The 18,133-nt window shown below is 44.2% G+C and overlaps 4 long non-coding RNA genes across 4 annotated transcripts in view; 1 reads left to right on the top strand and 3 right to left on the bottom strand.

The window, feature by feature from the left end:
- Positions 1 to 5,646, bottom strand: part of LOC109335789 — a 13,450-nt gene extending 7,804 nt beyond the window's left edge. Inside the window, exon 1 of the long non-coding RNA XR_002106254.1 lies at positions 5,568 to 5,646. This is a non-coding gene — a long non-coding RNA (uncharacterized LOC109335789). The remainder of the gene's footprint in view (positions 1 to 5,567) is intronic.
- The window catches only part of LOC109335792, a 72,343-nt gene that overhangs the window by 33,727 nt on the left and 20,483 nt on the right, over positions 1 to 18,133 (bottom strand). The gene's annotated exons all lie outside the window — the stretch shown is intronic.
- Positions 5,843 to 18,133, bottom strand: part of LOC109335787 — an 18,511-nt gene continuing 6,220 nt past the window's right edge. Inside the window, exon 2 of the long non-coding RNA XR_002106252.1 lies at positions 5,843 to 6,037. This is a non-coding gene — a long non-coding RNA (uncharacterized LOC109335787). The remainder of the gene's footprint in view (positions 6,038 to 18,133) is intronic.
- LOC109335788 overlaps positions 6,878 to 18,133 on the top strand; it is a 22,893-nt gene continuing 11,637 nt past the window's right edge. The window contains exons 1-2 of the long non-coding RNA XR_002106253.1: positions 6,878 to 7,152; positions 16,495 to 16,501. This is a non-coding gene — a long non-coding RNA (uncharacterized LOC109335788). The remainder of the gene's footprint in view (positions 7,153 to 16,494; positions 16,502 to 18,133) is intronic.

The following is an 18,133-nucleotide window of genomic DNA, read 5'->3' as shown; positions in this document are numbered from 1 at the left end:
GTACTAGATGGGTCTTTCGTAATAAATTGGATGAATCTAGCTTGATAATTAGAAATAAAGCTTGCTTAGTGGCCAAAGGCTAGAACAAGGAGGAGGGCATCGATTATGATGAGACCTACGCTCCTGTAGCCAGATTAGAGGCCATAAGGATGCTTTTATCCTTTGCATCAATTATTAACTTCAAGCTCTGTCAAATGGATGTCAAGAGCGCCTTCTTGAATGGCTACATTCAAGAGGAGGTATATGTAGATCAACCTCCTGGCTTTGAAAATTTGAAGTATCTGAACCATGTATATAAGCTCAAAAAGGCCTTTATGGAAAAGGGGTATGGTTGATACTACCCTCTTTATTCGTAGATTAGATAATCATGTGCTTTTAGTTCAAATATATGTTGATGATATAATCTTCGGATCTACTAATCACATAAGGTACGTTGATCTTACCTGGATGGCGGAACAAAATTTCAAATTTCCGCAAGGTATGCAGGCTTAGGGAGCTGTAATGTTTTTGGAATTAACGGGTAATTTGTATCCCGCTTTGATTAGGGAATTTTACGCCAACTTCCGTTATAAGGATGGTAGATATTTGTCTATGATTTCGAGAAATCTGTTTGAGATGGATAGTAGCATTTTTATGAATGTGGGTGGCTTATCCACTACCGATGTTAGCCTAGGTGATTGTGAATGGCTTGCTGATTTCGATGATGCTGAGGTATATAAATCATGTCTGAGAGGTCCCCATCTATATGTTAAGGGAGAACTGACTAAAGCTGGTTCTTTATTGGTAGAGAATAGATTGCTTCACTATTTGATTGCGTACATCTTGATTAAGAGGATGCCATGGAGCAAAGGCTGAAGAACGGGATGGACTTATACTTTCAGTCTTTAAAGGACTCCTACCATACTGATTTGGAAAAATTTGAGGAGCGTCAGGGTGCTTCGATAACCACTATCAGGCTATGAGGAGCTTTGTGCATAACACTGCTGAGGCATAGAATGAGAGTTTTGTGCAGAGTTTGAGAATGTGAAATTCCTCATCCGGGGTGATAGTAGTCTGACCGTATCTGATAACAGAGATCCTCCTCTGCATCCCTAGATTATAGGGCCTTAGATCTTAGATTCCCTTGGTTTAGTCCTTCTATATGGCTAATTTTCAGGATTTATGCTACTTTGTAATTTCGAGACATATTTTTGTCTTTGCTTTCTGGATTGTAACTCTAACTATCTATTATTGCTGCAATTTTATGACTTGATATGCATGCCAATTGAACTTAAATCATTCCTATTGTGGTTTCCTTTTGTTTATATATGTCAAATAGCATGATTGCATGTTTAATGGTTCTTGATCATGTTTGGTTATATGTACATCTTATGTTTGATTGAGCCTACCGTTTGAATGCTATAATGTAAATGCTTGATCATTCCATGCTTGATTGATTCATGTATAACCCTACACACCATTAAATCTGTCATATTGTTGTATTCTATTGGTTTAATCGATTAACCTGCTGTTTTAATCGATTAAATGTTGGTAAATGTATGCGCTTGTTCAATTATTTCATCAACTGGTTAATTAATTACATTCTCAAAATTAATTGATCAATTACAGTTTGAGTTCACTTCATATCTCTTCTTACTTTTGACCAAAGTTTCATTTAGTTTATCTTTTTGATAATGTCAAACCAAGGTAGAGGTTCTGGGAATTCAAGAAGGTAGCGTTCAAGTAGCTTTTAATTGCCTATTGTAGCTGATATTTTGAATATAGTGTTACTGCCAAATAAAGATCATTTGTGTTCAAATATATATGCTATATCATTTCTGTATAATCTGTAATTGGCTGTGTAATTGAGCCATTAAGCAATTGCTAATTCTATGTGACTTAATCGATTAAGTCATAGCTTTAATCGATTAACTGGATGATTTTCCAGAATAGGGTTCTGGGGCATATAGTGGTAAGTGGGAGCCGCGACACCTATTCACCCCCTTCTAGGTGTATTCTGTCACTGATACCTAACAGTATTCGTACTAGAAATCAGAATCAAACGAGCTTTTACCCTTTTGTTCCACACAAGATTTTTGTTCTCGTTGAGCCCATCTTAGGACACATGCGTTATCTATTAACAGATGTGCCGCCCCAGCCAAACTCCCCACCTGACAATGTCTTCCGCCCGGATCGACCGACTGAGGCCGACCTTGGGTCCAAAAATAGGGGCTGCACCACGCCTCCGATTCACGGAATAACTAAAATAATGTTAAAAGTAGTGGTATTTCAGTTCCTCTGTTTCCAACTCCCACTTCTCCTACACCTCTCAAGTCATTTCACAAAGTCGGACTAGAGTCATGCTCAACAGGGTCTTCTTTCCCTGCTGATTCCGCCAAGCCCGTTCCCTTGGCTGCGGTTTCGCTGGATAGTAGATAGGGACAATGGGAATATCGTTACTCCATTCATGCGCATCACTAATTAGTTGACGAGTCATTTGGCTACTTTAAGAGAGTCATAGTTACTCCTGCCGTTTACCCACGCTTAGTTGAATTTCTTCACTTTGACATTTAGAGCACTGGGCAGAAATCACATTGCATCCACATCGTCACGAACCATCGCAATGCTTTGTTTTTATTAAACAGTCAGATTCCCCTTGTCTGTACCAGTTTTGAGTCGACTGTTTGATGTCTGGGGAAGAGGCCCCGAAGGGCCCATTCCCAATCCGTCCCCCGACCGGCACGCAGCGACCCACTCTCGCCATAAGAGCATCTTGAGCAGTCCACCGACAGCCGACGGGTTAGGGACTGGGACCTTCATGCCCATCCCTCAGAGCCAATCCTTTTCTCAAGGTTACAGATCCATTTTGAAAACTTCCCTTGCCTACATTGTTCCATCGACTAGAGGTTGTTCACCTTGGAGACCTGATGCAGTTATGAGTAAGACCGGGCGTGGGAGGCACTCGGTCCTCTGGATTTTCAAGGGCCATCGGGGGCGCAGCAAACATCACGTGACGTGCGGTGCTCTTCCAGCCGCTGGACCCCACCTCCGGTTGAGTTGTTTCTAGGGTGGGAAGGATATTAAACAGAAAAGATAACTCTTTCCGGGCCCCCGTCGTCGTCTCCGGACTCCCTAACGTTGTAGTCAGCCGCCACATCCCGGTTCAGGAATTTTAACCCAATTCCCTTTCGGAGTGCGCGCTTAGAGCACTATCAGACGGGCTTTCCTCATCCCTTAGGATCGACTAACCCATGTGCAAGTGTCATTCACATGGAACCTTTCCCCTCTTCGGCCTTCAATGTTCTCATTTGAATATTTGCTACTACCACTAAGATCTACACCGACGACCATTCCGTCCGGGCTCACGCTATAGGTTTTGCAGCGACCGTCGCGTCCTCCTACTCATTGGGGCATGGCCCTTGTCCCGATGGCCGGGTATGGGTCGCACGCTTTAGCGCCTTCCATTTTCGGGGCTAGTTGATTCGGCAGGTAAGTTGTTACAAACTCCTTATCGGATTTTGACTTCCATGACTAGCGTCATGCTATCTTAATCGACCAACACCCTTTGTGGGGTCTAGGTTAGCACACAGTTGGGCACCGTAACCCAACTTCCGGTTCATCCCGCAACGCCAGTTCTGCTTACCAAAAAAGGCCCACTTGCAGCTCTCAATTCCATGGAGTGGCTCAACAAAGCAGCCATATCGTCCTACCTATTTAAAGTTTGAGAATAGGTCGAGGGCGTTGCACCCTCGATGCCTCTAATCATTAGCTTTACCCGATAGAACTCACCTACAGGCTCTAGCTATCCTGAGTGAAACTTCGGAGGGAACAAGCTACTAGACAGTTCGATTAGTCTTTCGCCCCTATACCCAAGTCAGACGAACGATTGGCACGTCAGTATCGTTGCTGGCCTCCACCAGAGTTTCCTCTGGTCTCGCTCCGCTCAGGCATAGTTCACCATATTTCGGGTCCCGATAGGTATGCTCTCACTCAAACCCTGCAAAGAAGATCAGGGTCGGTCGGTGGTGCAACCCACAAGGGGATCCCACCAATCAGCTTCATTGTGCTTCTCGGGTTTACTTGCCCTCTAGGTCGCACACATGTCAGACTTCTTGGTATGTGTTTCAAGATGGGCCGAATAGGGAGCCTACAGGTCGACGCCCGGAGCACGCAGGAGCCGAAGCACACGAAACGACGCGCATTTCCTACCACAATCGCGATGATGACGTCTTCATGAGCATGTCAACAGCCTGGGCTTGGGCCACCATCACAATTCGCGTCAGTCCATGCCCCAAGTCGATTGGCGGACTGGCTCTCCTCGTTCCAAATCCGACTGAGGCACATCGCCAGCCCCCAGCCGCTTCCCTCCCGACAATTTCAAGCACTCTATGACTCTCTTTTCAAAGTCCTTCATCTTCGCCTTGCGGTACTTGTTCGCTATCGGTCTCTCGCCTGTATTTAGCCTTCGATGGAATTTACCGCCCAATTGGGGCTGCATTCCCAAACAACCCAACTCGCCGATAGCGGCTCGTGGTACAACATGGTCTATGCACGACGAGGCTCTCACCCTCTCCGGCACCCCCTTCTAGGGGACTTGGGCCCGGTCCGCTGCTGATGACGCTTCTCCAGACTACAATTCAGACACCGAGGGCGACCGATTCTCATGATGGGATTTTCCCAGTTCGCTCACCGTTACTAAGGGGATCCTTGTTAGTTTCTTTTCCTCCGCTTATTGATATACTGAAACTCAGCAGGTAGCTGCGCCTCACCTGAGGTTCCCGTATTAGGAGGCCAACATATCCCCATGGGTCAAAGAGTCACAAAGCTAGTGGGAGTGACACACACGATCAGTCTCGAGCATTAGCTCAACCACCATCCATCACAACGTCCTCCACCGCGGACTCAGTTTTCAACCAACCGTGAGACATTGCTTGTAGGAAGCCAACATTCGCCCCTCTTGGTGCCTAGCATGGGGCAACGATGTGCAACACCTAGGCAGGCGTGCCCTCGCCCTAATGGCTTCGGGTGCAACTTGCGTTCAAAGACTCGATGGTTCATGGGATTCTGCAATTCACACCAAGTATCGCATTTCGCTATGTTCTTTGTCGATGCAAGAGTCGAGATATCCGTTGTCGAGAGTCTTTAGGATAAGCGTGTCACAACTATGCCCGCACGAGCACCGTCTTTGGGTTGACGAGGGCGAACTAAACGATTTCAATTTCCTATGTGCGTTCCACGCTGGGGTTTTGTTACTAGGCCAGGAGGATACCGTAGAGGGTGTGGTGCCTCCTGACATGAGGGGGACCGTGGTGCCAAACACCTCTAGCTACCCTTGAGGAGTAAAACAGATTCACGGGGTCACCTTGCTTGTGAGGCTTCGACAATGATCCTTTCGCAGGTTCACCTACGAATACCTTGTTACGACTTCTCCTTCTCTAAATGATAAGGTTCAATGGACTTCTCACAACGTCGCCGACAGGGAACCGCCACGTCGTGGCAATTCAAACACTTCACCGGACCATTCAATCGGTAGAAGCGACAAGCAGTGTCTACAAAGGGAAGGGACATAGTCAACGTGAGCTGATGACTCGCACTTACTAGGAATTCCTCGTTGAAGACCAACAATTGCAATGATCTATCCCGATCACGATGGAATTTCAAAGATTACCCAGGCCTATCAGCCAAGGCTATAAACTGGTTGAATACATTAGTGTAGCGCGCGTGCGGCCCAAAAGATCTAAGGGCATCATAGACCTGTTATTGCCTCAAACTTTTGTGGCCTAAGTGGCCATAGTCCCTCTATGAATCTGGCCATGGAGGGTTACCTCAACATAGCTAGTTAGCAGGCTGAGGTCTCGTTCAGTAACGAAATTAACCAGACAAATCACTCCACCAACTAAGAACGGCCATGCACCACCACCCATAGAATCAAGAAAGAGCTCTCAGTCTGTCAATCCTTACTATGTCTGGACCTGGTAAGTTTCCCCGTGTTGAGTCAAATTAAGCCGCAGGCTCCACTCCTGGTGGTGCCCTTCCGTCAATTCCTTTAAGTTTCAGCCTTGCGACAGAACCGAAAGACTTTGATTTCTCATAAGGTGCCAGTAGAGTCCTAAAAGCAACATCTGTTGATCCCTGGTCAACATCGTTTATGGTTGAGACTAGGATGGTATCTAATCATCTTCGAGCCCCCAACTTTCGTTGTTGATTAATGAAAACATCCTTGGCAAATGCTTTCGCAGTTGTTCGTCTTTCATAAATCCAAGAATTTCACCTCTGACTATGAAATACGAATGCCCCTGACTGTCCTTGTTAATCATTAGTCCGATCCGAAGGCCAACATAATAGGATCAAAATCTTATGGTGTTATCCCATGCTAATGTATCCCGAGCGTAGGCTTGCTTTGAGCACTCTAATTTCTTCAAAGTAACAACGTCGGAGGCATGACCCGACCAGTTAAGGCCAAGAGCATATCGCTGGTAGAAGGGACGAGCCGACTGGTGCACACCAATGGCGGACCGATCGACCCAACCAAAGGTCCAATTACGAGCATTTTCACTATAATAACTTAAATATACGCTATTGGAGCTGGAATTACCGCGGCTGCTGGCACTAGACTGCCCTTCAATGGATCCTCGTTAAGGTATTTAGATTGCACACATTTCAAGTACCAGACACAATGAGCCCGGTATTGTTATTTATTGTCACTACCTCCCCGTGTCAGGATTGGGTAATTTGAGTGCTTGCTGCCTTCCTTGGATGTGGTAGCTGTTTCTTAGGCTCCCTCTCCAAAATGGAACCCTAATTCTCCGTCACCCGTCACCACCATGGTAGGCCACTATCCAACCATCAAAACTTGATAGGGCAGAAATTTGAATGATACTTCGCCGACACAAATGCCATGCAATCTGACGAGTTATCATGAATCATCAAAGCAATAAGCAGAGCCTGCGTCGACCTTTTATCTAATAAATGCATCCCTTCCAGAAGTCGGGGTTTGTTGCACGTATTAGCTCTAGAATTATTATGGTTATCCGAGTAGTAGATATCATCAAACAAACTATAACTAACTTAATGAGCCATTCGCAGTTTCAGAGTCTGAATTAGTTCATACTTACACATGCATGGCTTAATCTTCGAGACAAGCATATGACTACTGGCAGGATCAACCATGTAGTATCCATCAACAACTTTGCTCGACGTGCAAGTTATGCTACTGCAAACGGTTAAGCAAGACCGACACCACGACAAAGTGTTATTCAAGGAAACCGATAAATCAAAGGGACCCAAAGGGGCAGACTCATCAGTCTGCATACGCCGCATGCACTGCATCCATGGGAACACTAGACACGTGTGAGAACGCAAGCCATCACAATTCACAGCTAATACATCACTTCCAAATCCTCCAATGACCTCTAGAAGGGTTCTGGATGGAATGGGTCATAAGAGGTGCATGAATACCACTTAATAGGTAGGCAACACAAGAACCACAATTGAACGCTGTGGCCGAAATGACACAAGGCGAACATGGGAAGGGTTGTGTGCTGAAAGTTCGATGACCATTATCATGGAGCCAGACAACACAAACATACCAATTGCCACTCACACGCCCTCCCGTTAGACAGACTCGACAATACGATACGAACCACTCCCCGCAATGCCAATGGAAAGCAAGCCAATGGAAACACCTAGTGCTGCCGGATCCGCTATGTCGGGCGCGAACAGAAAAGGTAACCGCCAAAATAGATATAAACTAGGGTTCAAATTTTATCCGACGGCCAAATCCACCTGCAATGCACTTCCGACGAACAGGCTCTCCCTTATACATGGTGCGGCTCAGCCCTTAGGGCATCACCTAACACCACGTCCTTCCATGGAGAAAAGGGTCTCACATGCAACATATACGCCTAGGTGCGCACATATTTCTTGAGGTGCGCACGTATTTCAATGGGACAAGCCTACAATGCACAACATTGTTGCGTGCGTCTTACACCATCGCACCTTGACCCCAACCATGAAAACTAGCCGCAAACACACTACTTCCAGATGATTGGGCTTGCACCCCTTGATGCTACAGTTGTGCCCCTAAGGGCTTCGCCCAACACCACATCCTTCCGTGCAGGACTGGTCACAATAGAAGCCTCGTAACGTCCATGGGATGTCGTAACTACCAATTCCGCACTGTGGGACCAATCCAACACCTCAACAACAACACATTCTGAGGGACAAGCCTACTCGAGGCACATTTTTGCTAGCATCACAGATGACTGCACCTTGACTTCAACCGTGCAAACCAGCCAGCAACTCACTTCCGGATGATTAGAATTGCGCCCCTTCGTGCTACGGCTATGCCCCTGAAGGCTTCACCTAACAGCACATCCTTCCGTGCAAAAAGGGTCACACTAGAAGCCTCAGAACGCCCGCCTCCAGCAACTATCAAACCCGTCACTGAGTCACCAAACCAGAACCTCGACAAGTGAGACGCACACATCAAGAATTTCGAGTCGGATATCCTTTTCTCTGGGAAGACATACTGGGTTTCTTGAGGCTGGAGGTCGAATTTTTTCCCGAAGTTTCACAATTTTTCGCCAAGTCGATAATTTTTCGTAATTTTTTTAAGCGACGAGCATTACATAAGTCCTGAAAATTAGAAAATATGTGTGTACCATGTTTTTTGAGTAATTCGTTTGCAAGAATGCTTGGAATATTATTCCTAAACATTTGCCAAATGATTTTCCACCAAAGTGTGGCACACGCCATGGTGCCATGACGGGCAACATCGGATAGGAGTTGAATTATGACTTTAGACTTTGCTGCCAACCATGGAAATTTTTTTTTGGGTTCCCCTCCAAATATGGAGGCAATTCTTGAAGGGGTCGACGTCTTATGTTGTATTCACCGAAATATGGAATGCGACTGAAGCAAGAATCTCATGCAAGGAACGGGTCACTTTCATTAACCACTCGGAACATGTGCCATCACTTTCACCTACCACTTGGAAAGTGTGTATGGCACAAATCTATTTCACCTGCCACTCGAACAAGGGACTATGCGCCCATTGTGGATTTTTGTTGCACCAATTCGACTAATCGCACACACGAGTTGCTACTCCACAATCCTCATTGGGTGTACGAACTAAAGCTTAAAAAGTTGAAGGCTGGTGGCACAAAACAAAGTGACAGGAGAAAAATCAAAGTGGGTCATAACAGCAAGTCCACTCAGCCTGTTCTGAAGTGCCCTACTATTTAAGTCACTCAAAATACTCTTGGAGCACCAAGTAGAGAAGGGTGCTTCAAGGCATCCACATAAATCTCCTAACCAGAGCAGATCACAAACCGAACGAGACATTGTGGGGCAAAAGCCCCCTACTGCTTCTCAGTGGTGGGCCTCTCATGTACTTCCGTGAAGGCATCACCTAATCCTTCAATGCACAATGGGCCACACAAGAAGCCTGGGCACATCCACAGAATTCCCACATGTACATACCTCGCCACCGTGTCACCAATCCAGATCATCACCAGATCACAGTTTAGCGGGGCACGAGCCCAAACACCGCATAGTTTAGCTTGGATCAGACACGACCGCATAGAGACTTCAAAACATGCAAACTCGACCACAACACACTTCCGGATGATTGGAGTTGTACTCCTTCGTGTTGTGGTTGTGCCACTAAAGGCATCATGACATCCTTCCGTGCAGAACGGGTAACATTAGAAGCGTCGGAATGTCAACATGATAGACGCAACTAACCCACTCGACATTGTGCGACCAAACCAACACGTCAATGGACCACTCTTTCCCGAGAGACGAGCCTACGCAAGCCACATTCCGTGCTCGAGTCAAACACGATCGCACCTTGACCTCAACTGTGCAAACCTGTCGACAACACACTTCAGGGTGATTGGAATTAGGACCCTTCATGCTGCGGATCTACCCCTAAGGGCTTCACCCAACACCACATCCTTTTGTGCACAACGGGACACACTAGAAGCCTCGAGAAGTCAGAAGGAAGCCCGCAACTACTGAACCAGCACCGTGTGACCAAACCAGCACCTCAACACCACACAGTTCTCGAGGGACATGCCTACACAAGACACTTTGTTACATGAGACATACACGACCGCACCTAGACTAAAACCATGCCAACCTACCCACAACACAATTCTGGTTGACTGGACTTGTGTCTCTTCGTGCTCCGGCTGTGCTACTAAAGGCATCACCTAACACCACATCCTTATGTGCAGAACATGGAACACTAGAAGCCTCGGCACGTCCGAGCAATGCCCGCAACTACCCAACTCGGTACTGTGTGATGATGCCGGCACCTTGAAAAAAGAGACTTTCGCATCAAGAAATCCGATTTGATCCGCGAGGAACAGTCCAAGCCCTCAATGCATCCCAGATAAGTCCTAGGTGTCGGACAACACCAAGCCAAAGCACCATCCTGCACTTGGACGCGTGCGGCCGAGATTCAGCATGGAAGATGACACAGTCGAATTGCCCACAACGCTATGGAAAAACACACCAGCATGCCTAGGGATAGCTTGCAGGGGCGTTCGAGGGAGCCCCATGGCTCGCCATCCTGACCCACCAAGGTGTGTGGGCAGGAAGGCAGCTTGCCCCGATATAGTAGGCTAATATGCAGAAGCCTACTCTACACCACCGGAAAACCTTTTTTTGGGAAGACATAGTGGGTTTTTTAGGCTAGAAGTCGAATTTTGCCATGAGGTTTTGCACATGTGCTTATAAGAATAGGAGATAGTGGTCAATGAAGTTACATGATTTTTCTCCAAGCCGATAAATTTTCATAAGTAGGATAAAACTAACCTGTCTCACGATGGTCTAAACCCAGCTCACATTCTCTATTGGTGGGTGAACAATCCAAGACTTGGTGAATTATGCTTCACAATGATAGGAAGAGTCGACATCGAAGGATCAAAAAGCAACGTCGCTATGAACACTTGGCTGCCACAAGCCAGTTATCCCTATGGTAAGTTTTCTGACACCTCTAGCTTCAAATTCTAAAGGATTAAAGGATTGATAGGCCACGCTTTCATGGTTCGTATTCGTACTGGAAATCAGAATCAAAAGAGCTCTTACCCTTTTGTTCCATACGAGATTTATGTTCTCGTTGAGCTCATCTTAGGGCACTTATGTTATCTTTTAATAGATGTGCCACCCCAGCCAAACTCCCCACTTGACAATGTATTCCGCTCGGATCGACCAACCGAGGCTGACCTTGGGTCCAAATACAGGTGTTGCGCCCCGCCTCCGATTCACGGAATAAGAAAATAACGTTAAAAGTAGTGGTTTTTCACTTTTGCTATTTCCAGCTCCCACTTATCCTACACCTCTCAAGTCATTTCACAAAGTCGGACTAGAGTCAAGCTCAATAGGGTCTTCTTTCCCTGCTGATTCTGCCAAGCCAGTACCCTTGGCTGCGGTGACGTTGGATAGTAGATAAGCACAATGGGAATCTCATTAATCCATTCATGTGCGTCACTGATTAGATGACGAGGCATTTGGCTACCTTAAGAGAGTCATAGTCAGTTACTCCCGCCGTTTACCCTTTCTTGGTATAATTTTTTCACTTTGACATTCAGAGCACTAGGCAGAAATCACATTGCGTCAACATCCACAGGGATCATCTTAATGCTTCGCGTCAACATCCGAAGGGCTCGTTCCCAATCTGTCCTCCGACTGGCATATGGCGACCCACTCTCGCCACGACAGCCAACGGGTTGGGGACTAGGATCGCCGTGCCAAGCCCTTAGAGCCAATCCTTTTCCCGAGGTTACAGATCCATTTTGCCGACTTCATTTACCTACATTGTACCATCGACAAGAGGTTGTTCACCTTGGAGACCTGATGCGGTTATGAGTACGATCGGGCGTGGGAGGCACTCAGTCCTCCGGATATTCAAGGGCCGCTGGGGGCGCACCGGACACCACACGACGTGTGGGGCTCTTCCAGCCGTTGGACTCTACCTTTGGCTGAGCCGTTTCCAAGGTGAGGTATTATGTTGGATCGGACATTGCTCACAACACAAACTAGACGATCTCTAACAACCCCTCTTTGCAATCAGGATCAATGAGAGGGATGACCAGAAAGTGTTTGACACGACACCATCCTGAAATGGATAGTTCCGTTGGAACATATCGATCATATATCCTTGCGAGGAATATTTTGGTGCCATAAAATCGGATTTTTATGGGAACTGTACTCGAAGTTATTTCCGAATAGTTATTGGGAGGATAAAGGAGTAAGGATGGTGGACTCATGCATCGCATTGCACACACGATATTCTTCGATATTGATTCTAAATTCTAGAGTTTTATACTTCATTCCTCATTATTATATGCTTGTATGATCACATGATATATATGTACTCGTGTGTTGTCTTGGTGTATTATTCCGTATAATTCGACGAAGTCGATGACAAGTTTTTCATAGATGTTTTACTCCCTCTCTTTTGTTCTGGTGTATTTATAAACGTATTCAGATGAACCCATCAGCACTGATCTGAGGTTATCACTTCACTATGTTCCAGGAGGGGATATGGAGTGTTGAGGGTAATCGACACACTTACACATGTCCTTGCAACCTAGAGCTGGATTGGGTAAGCAATGGCTCAGTTCTGCATCTTCCACCTTACTATGCAGTTCGGGAGGCATCATTCACTTTGCCCGACCGAAGACCTGCAACCGCTGAACTTTCTGTATCGGTTGAAGCTCGAGGTGTACCAAAAGTTGTTAGGACCTGACCCCAAACAGAATTCTCAACATTAGGATCGGCACCAAGAGAGACAGACGGGGCTATGCCAAGGGGTACACCCTGGACCCCTCGATGGATTGGGGAGCGGATGAAGTGGAGGAAGAGGAGGAGGAAGACAACATCGAGTGTGTAGAGCTTATCTGCAAAGAAGATTCATTTGAGGTTGTTGAGATCTCTTCTAACTCGGAGGTGGAGGAAGACCCTAGCGAGGCTTCCAGTGCACGCCCAGTTTAGGAGGTTTCTCTTTTGTTTTGTTGTGATAGGAACCTGTGTGAGGTACTTTTTTGTAATGCCAATGCCTTGACATTATTTCCTTTGTGTTTTTAGTTTTTTTTATTTGTGGCGATGATTAGATTTCACCATGTAAACAATTCTGTATTTATTCAAGAATTTTATGAATGAGAAGTATTTAGAAAAGAATTGTGTTCATTTAATTATCTTCAATGTATTAAGAATTTTATTTCTGCAAGGTTTGAAAATTTGACAATCTTGTAAATGGAATAAGGTAAAAGTGAAAATTATATGTAAGTTATAGGTTACATAAAAGACAATTTTACACATTTTTCTAAGAGATTAAATATATTAAATATGAAATGATTTTTGGGGCGTTACAATAGGTTACATAAAAGACAATTTTACACATTTTTCTAAGAGATTAAATATATTAAATATGAAATGATTTTTGGGGGGATGCATAAAGTGGTATCAGAGTGGTTCAATCCTATCCGGCCTGAGCATGACCTTACATACTTTCTTGTGTGACTTTGTGTGATTGTTTGATTGTTTCTGATCTTCGTTTGAAGATGTAAATGTTATGAACTTACGATTAGAGGATTAACTCATTCAAATCTGATGCACTCAGATTTCAAATGGTTGGACCAATATCTATAGCTCCCTATAGGATGGCACCGTTAGAGTTGACAGAGATGAAGAAACAATTGGAGGATCTACTGCAGAAGCAGTTCGTCAGATCGAGTGTTTCTCCGTATGGTGCTCCAGTTTTGTTAGTAATGAAGAAGGACGATAGTATGAGGTTGTGTACCAACTACCGACAACTAAACAAGGCGACCATTAAGAACAAGTATCTGTTGCCAAGGATTGATGACTTGATGGACCAGCTAGAGGAGCTACAATATTTTCAAAGATCAATCTTCCATCGGGGTATCATCAAATATGCGTAAAGTCGGAAGACATTCCAAAAATAGCTTTTTGGACGCATTATGGAGATAACGAATACCTTGTAATGCCATTTGGTGTGACCAACACCCCTGCAGTATTCATGGATTACATGAACATGATTTTTCATCCATACCTCGACACCTTTGTAGTCGTGTTTATCGATGATATCCTGATATATTCAAATAATCAAGATGAACATGTCGAACATATGCGAGTGGTATTGCAGATTTTGAAGGACAATCAATTCTATGCAAAATTTTCAAAGTGTGAGTTTTGGCTAGAGTCGATAAATTTTCTCGGTCATGTAATCTGGAAAGGAGGAATTGTCGTGGATCCTCTGAAAGTGGAGACGATAATGGAATGGAATTCTCCGAAGTTGGTGACGAAGATCAGAAGCTTTCTCGGATTAGCGGGTACTATTGAAAATTCATTGAAGGATTTTCAAAGTTATCCTTGCCGCTAACAACACTAACGAGGAAGGACAAAGCCGTTGTCTGGACGACAAAGTGTGAATCAAGTTTTCAAGAGTTCAAGGAGAGGTTGACCATAACGCCTGTATTAGTGTTGCCAGATCCCAACGAAAACTACAACGTATATTGTGACGCGTCGAAGCAAGGATTAAGTTGTGTGTTGATGCAACAAAGGAAAGTAGTGGCTTAAGCGTCAAGGCAGTTAAAGAGACAGGAGTAGAACTACCGAACGCACAATCTGGAACTAGCTGCAATCGTGTTTTCCCTCAAGGGGTGGAGACACCATCTGTATGGTGTGAGAGTCGAAGTTTTCAGTGACCACAAGAGTCTGAAGTACCTGTTCGACCAGAAGGAACTGAACATGAGACAAAGATGATGGATGGAATTCCTCAAGGACTAGGATTTTTATCTTCAGTACCATCCCGAAAAAGCTAATATGGTGGCTGATGCATTGAGTAGGCAGTCTTTGCACATTTCAACCATGATGGTCAGAGAAATGAAGCTGATGGAGGAGTTTAGGGATTTGAATTTAGTGGTTCAAGTCGGACGTAAAAGTTTGATTATAGGTATGCTTACCATAACAAATGAGTTTTTGGAACAACTTTTTGTACACCTCAGACCCCTCGATGGATTGGAGTGCGAATAAAGTCGAGGAGGCGGAAGATAACGACGATTGTGTAGAGCTTATCTGCATAGAAGATTCAGTTGAGGTCATTGAGATCTTTTCTGACTCGGAGGTGGAGGAAGAACCTAGCGAGGCTTCTAGTGCACCTTCGGTATAGGAGGATTCTCTTTTGTTTTGTTGTGATAGGAACCTGTGTGAGGTACTTTTTGTATTGCCAATGCCCCGACAATATTTTGTTTGTATTTTTAGTTTTTTTATTTGTGGCCATGATTAGATTTTTCCCTTAAACAATTCTGTATTTATTCAAGAATTTTATGAATGAGAAGTATTCAGAAAAGAATTGTATTCATTTAATTATGTTCAATGTATTAAGAATTTTATTTCCGCAAGGTTTGAAAATGTGACGTCTTGAAAATGGAATAAGGTAAAAGTGAAAATGATTTGTAAGTTATAGGTTACATAAAAGGAAAAAAAAGGAAAGAAAAATTTACCCATTTTTCTAAGAGATTAAATATATTAAATAGAAATTATTTTCGGGGTGTTACATTATGCATGAAGTAAAGAGCACTAAAAGCAAAAGAAAACTGGAAGCCTCTCAAACTAGGGCAAGTTTTAAGATGATTCATACTCTAAAGCCCGACAATCAAAGTTTTCCAGATAGGAACTTACAATTAGAGGATTAACTCATTCAAATATGATGCACTCATATTTCAAATGGTTGGACCAATCTCTATAGCTCCCTATAGGATGGCATCGCTAGAGTTGACAGAGTTGAAGAAACAATTGGAGGATCTACTGCAAAAACAGTTCATCAGACTGAGTGTTTTTCCGTGGGGTGCTCTAGTTTTGTTTGTAAAGAAGAAGGATGATAGTATGAGGTTTTGTTCCAAGTTAAAATAATTATTTGGGATAAAAGATGATTTATTAAAGTCTTGACTTCATAAACTTAAAGTGTTATGAAGTTTTGGATATTAAAGTAGTAGAAAGTCTTACCTTAGGATTTATTTTCATGACTATGAAATTAACACTTATGCCCACGCAGTGAGATTGTTTGACCGTAAGAGGCTTGGCTAGAGGAGTCGTCCAGGATGATTCAGCGATGGTTCGCAGTGGTGCTGAGAAGTATATGTTGTGCGCATGCAGCGAGATCGTCTGACCGTAAGAGGCTTGGCTTGATAGTCGTCCAGGATAATTCAGTGATGGTTTGTAGTGGTGCCGAAATTATTCTCCTTTTGTTTATATGTTAAGATCGGGACCCACTAGAAGCATTCCCGATGGGAGATGGCTTAGGATGGGCAGATCGCTAGAAAAGATGGATTAAAAGACATAATTTTCTAATTTCAGTTAGGGGGCAAATCCATGGTAAAAAATGAAGTAGTGGAGAGGAAATGTACGGGAGACGAATGAGCCCTGAGATGTTGAGAGGGACGGGGTTGATGGGGGTGATTCATCCGCAAAGTCTTGAGGGAGAGTCTAGGTGAGACGAGTCCCATGTATTCCTAGATGAGGTATTCTGTTGGATCGGACAGAGTTCACAGCGCAAACTAGACGATCTCTGACAATCCCTCTTTGTAATCAGGATCGATGAGAGGGAAGCCCAGAAAGTGTTTGATACGACATCGTCCTGAAATGGACAGTTCCATTGGAACAGATCGATCATATATCCTTGCGATGAATAATGTTGGTGCGATCAAATCGGCTTGTTATGGGAACTGTACTCTCGGTTATTTCCAAATAGTTATTGGGAGGATAAAGGAGTAAGGATGGTGGACTCAAGCATCGCATTGCATACATTATATTCATCGATATTGATTCTAAATTCTCGAGTTTTATACTTCATTCATCGTTATTATATGCTTGTATGATCACATGATATATCTGTACTCGTGTGTTGTCTTATTCTGTGTAATTCCACGATGTCAATGGCAAGTTTTTCATTGATGTTTCACTCCATCTATTTTCTTCTGGTGTATTTGTATGCATGTTCAGATGGACCCATGAGCATTGATCCGAGGTTATCGCTTCACTATGTCCTAGGAGGGGACATGGAGTGTTGAGGGTAATGGACACACTTACACAGGTCCTTGCGACCTAGAGCTGGATTGGGTAAGCAATGACTCAGTTCTACATCTACCACCTTACTATGCAGTTTCGGAGGCATCATGCACTTTGCCCGACAGAAGACCTGCAACCGCCGGACTTGCTGTACCGGTTGAAGCTCGAGGCGTACCAGAAGTTGTTAGGATCTGGCCCCAAACAGGATTCTCATCATCAGGATCGGCACCGAGAGAGACAGACGGGGCCATGCCAAGGGGTTACACTTCGGACCCCTCGATGGATTGGAGAGCGTATGAAATGGAGGAGGAGGAAGACAACCACGATGTGTAGAGCTTATCTGCATAGAAGATTCAGTTGAGGTCATTGAGATCTCTAATGACTCGGAGGTGGAGGAAGACCCTAGCTAGGCTTCCAGTGCACCTCCAGTTTAGGAGGTTTCTCTTTTGTTTTGTTGTGATAGGAACCTGTGTGAGGTACTTTTTGTAATGCCAATGCCCCGACATTATTTTCTTTGTATTTTAAGTTTTTTTATTTGTGGCGATGATTAGATTTTTCCCTGTAATCAATTCTATATTTATTCAAGAATTTTATGAATGAGAAGTATTCAGAAAAGAATTGTGTTCATTTAATTATCTTCAATGTATTAAGAATTTTATTTTCGCAAGGTTTGAAAATGTGACGTCTTGAAAATGGAATAAGGTAAAAGTGAAAATGATTTGTAACTTATAGGTTACATAAAAGAAAGAAAAAAGGAAAGAAAAATTTACCCATTTTTCTAAGAGATTAAATATATTAAATATGAAATAATTTTCGGGGTATTACACCAAACACCTCTAGCCACCCCTGAGGAGTAAAGCAGATTCACGGGCTCACACTACTTGTGAGGCTTCGACAATGATCCTTGTGCAGGTTCAGCTACGGAAACCTTGTTACGACTTCTCCTTCCTCTAAATGATAAGGTTCAATGGACTTCTCACAATGTTGCCGACAGCGAACCACAAAGCATCGCCACAATCCGAACTCTTCATCAAACCATTCAATCGGTAGAAGC

This window comes from Lupinus angustifolius, chromosome LG20 (assembly GCF_001865875.1).
Source record: "Lupinus angustifolius cultivar Tanjil chromosome LG20, LupAngTanjil_v1.0, whole genome shotgun sequence".
In the NCBI taxonomy this organism is placed as follows: Eukaryota; Viridiplantae; Streptophyta; class Magnoliopsida; order Fabales; family Fabaceae; genus Lupinus; species Lupinus angustifolius.
This window is presented reverse-complemented; position numbering and strand designations above follow the sequence as displayed.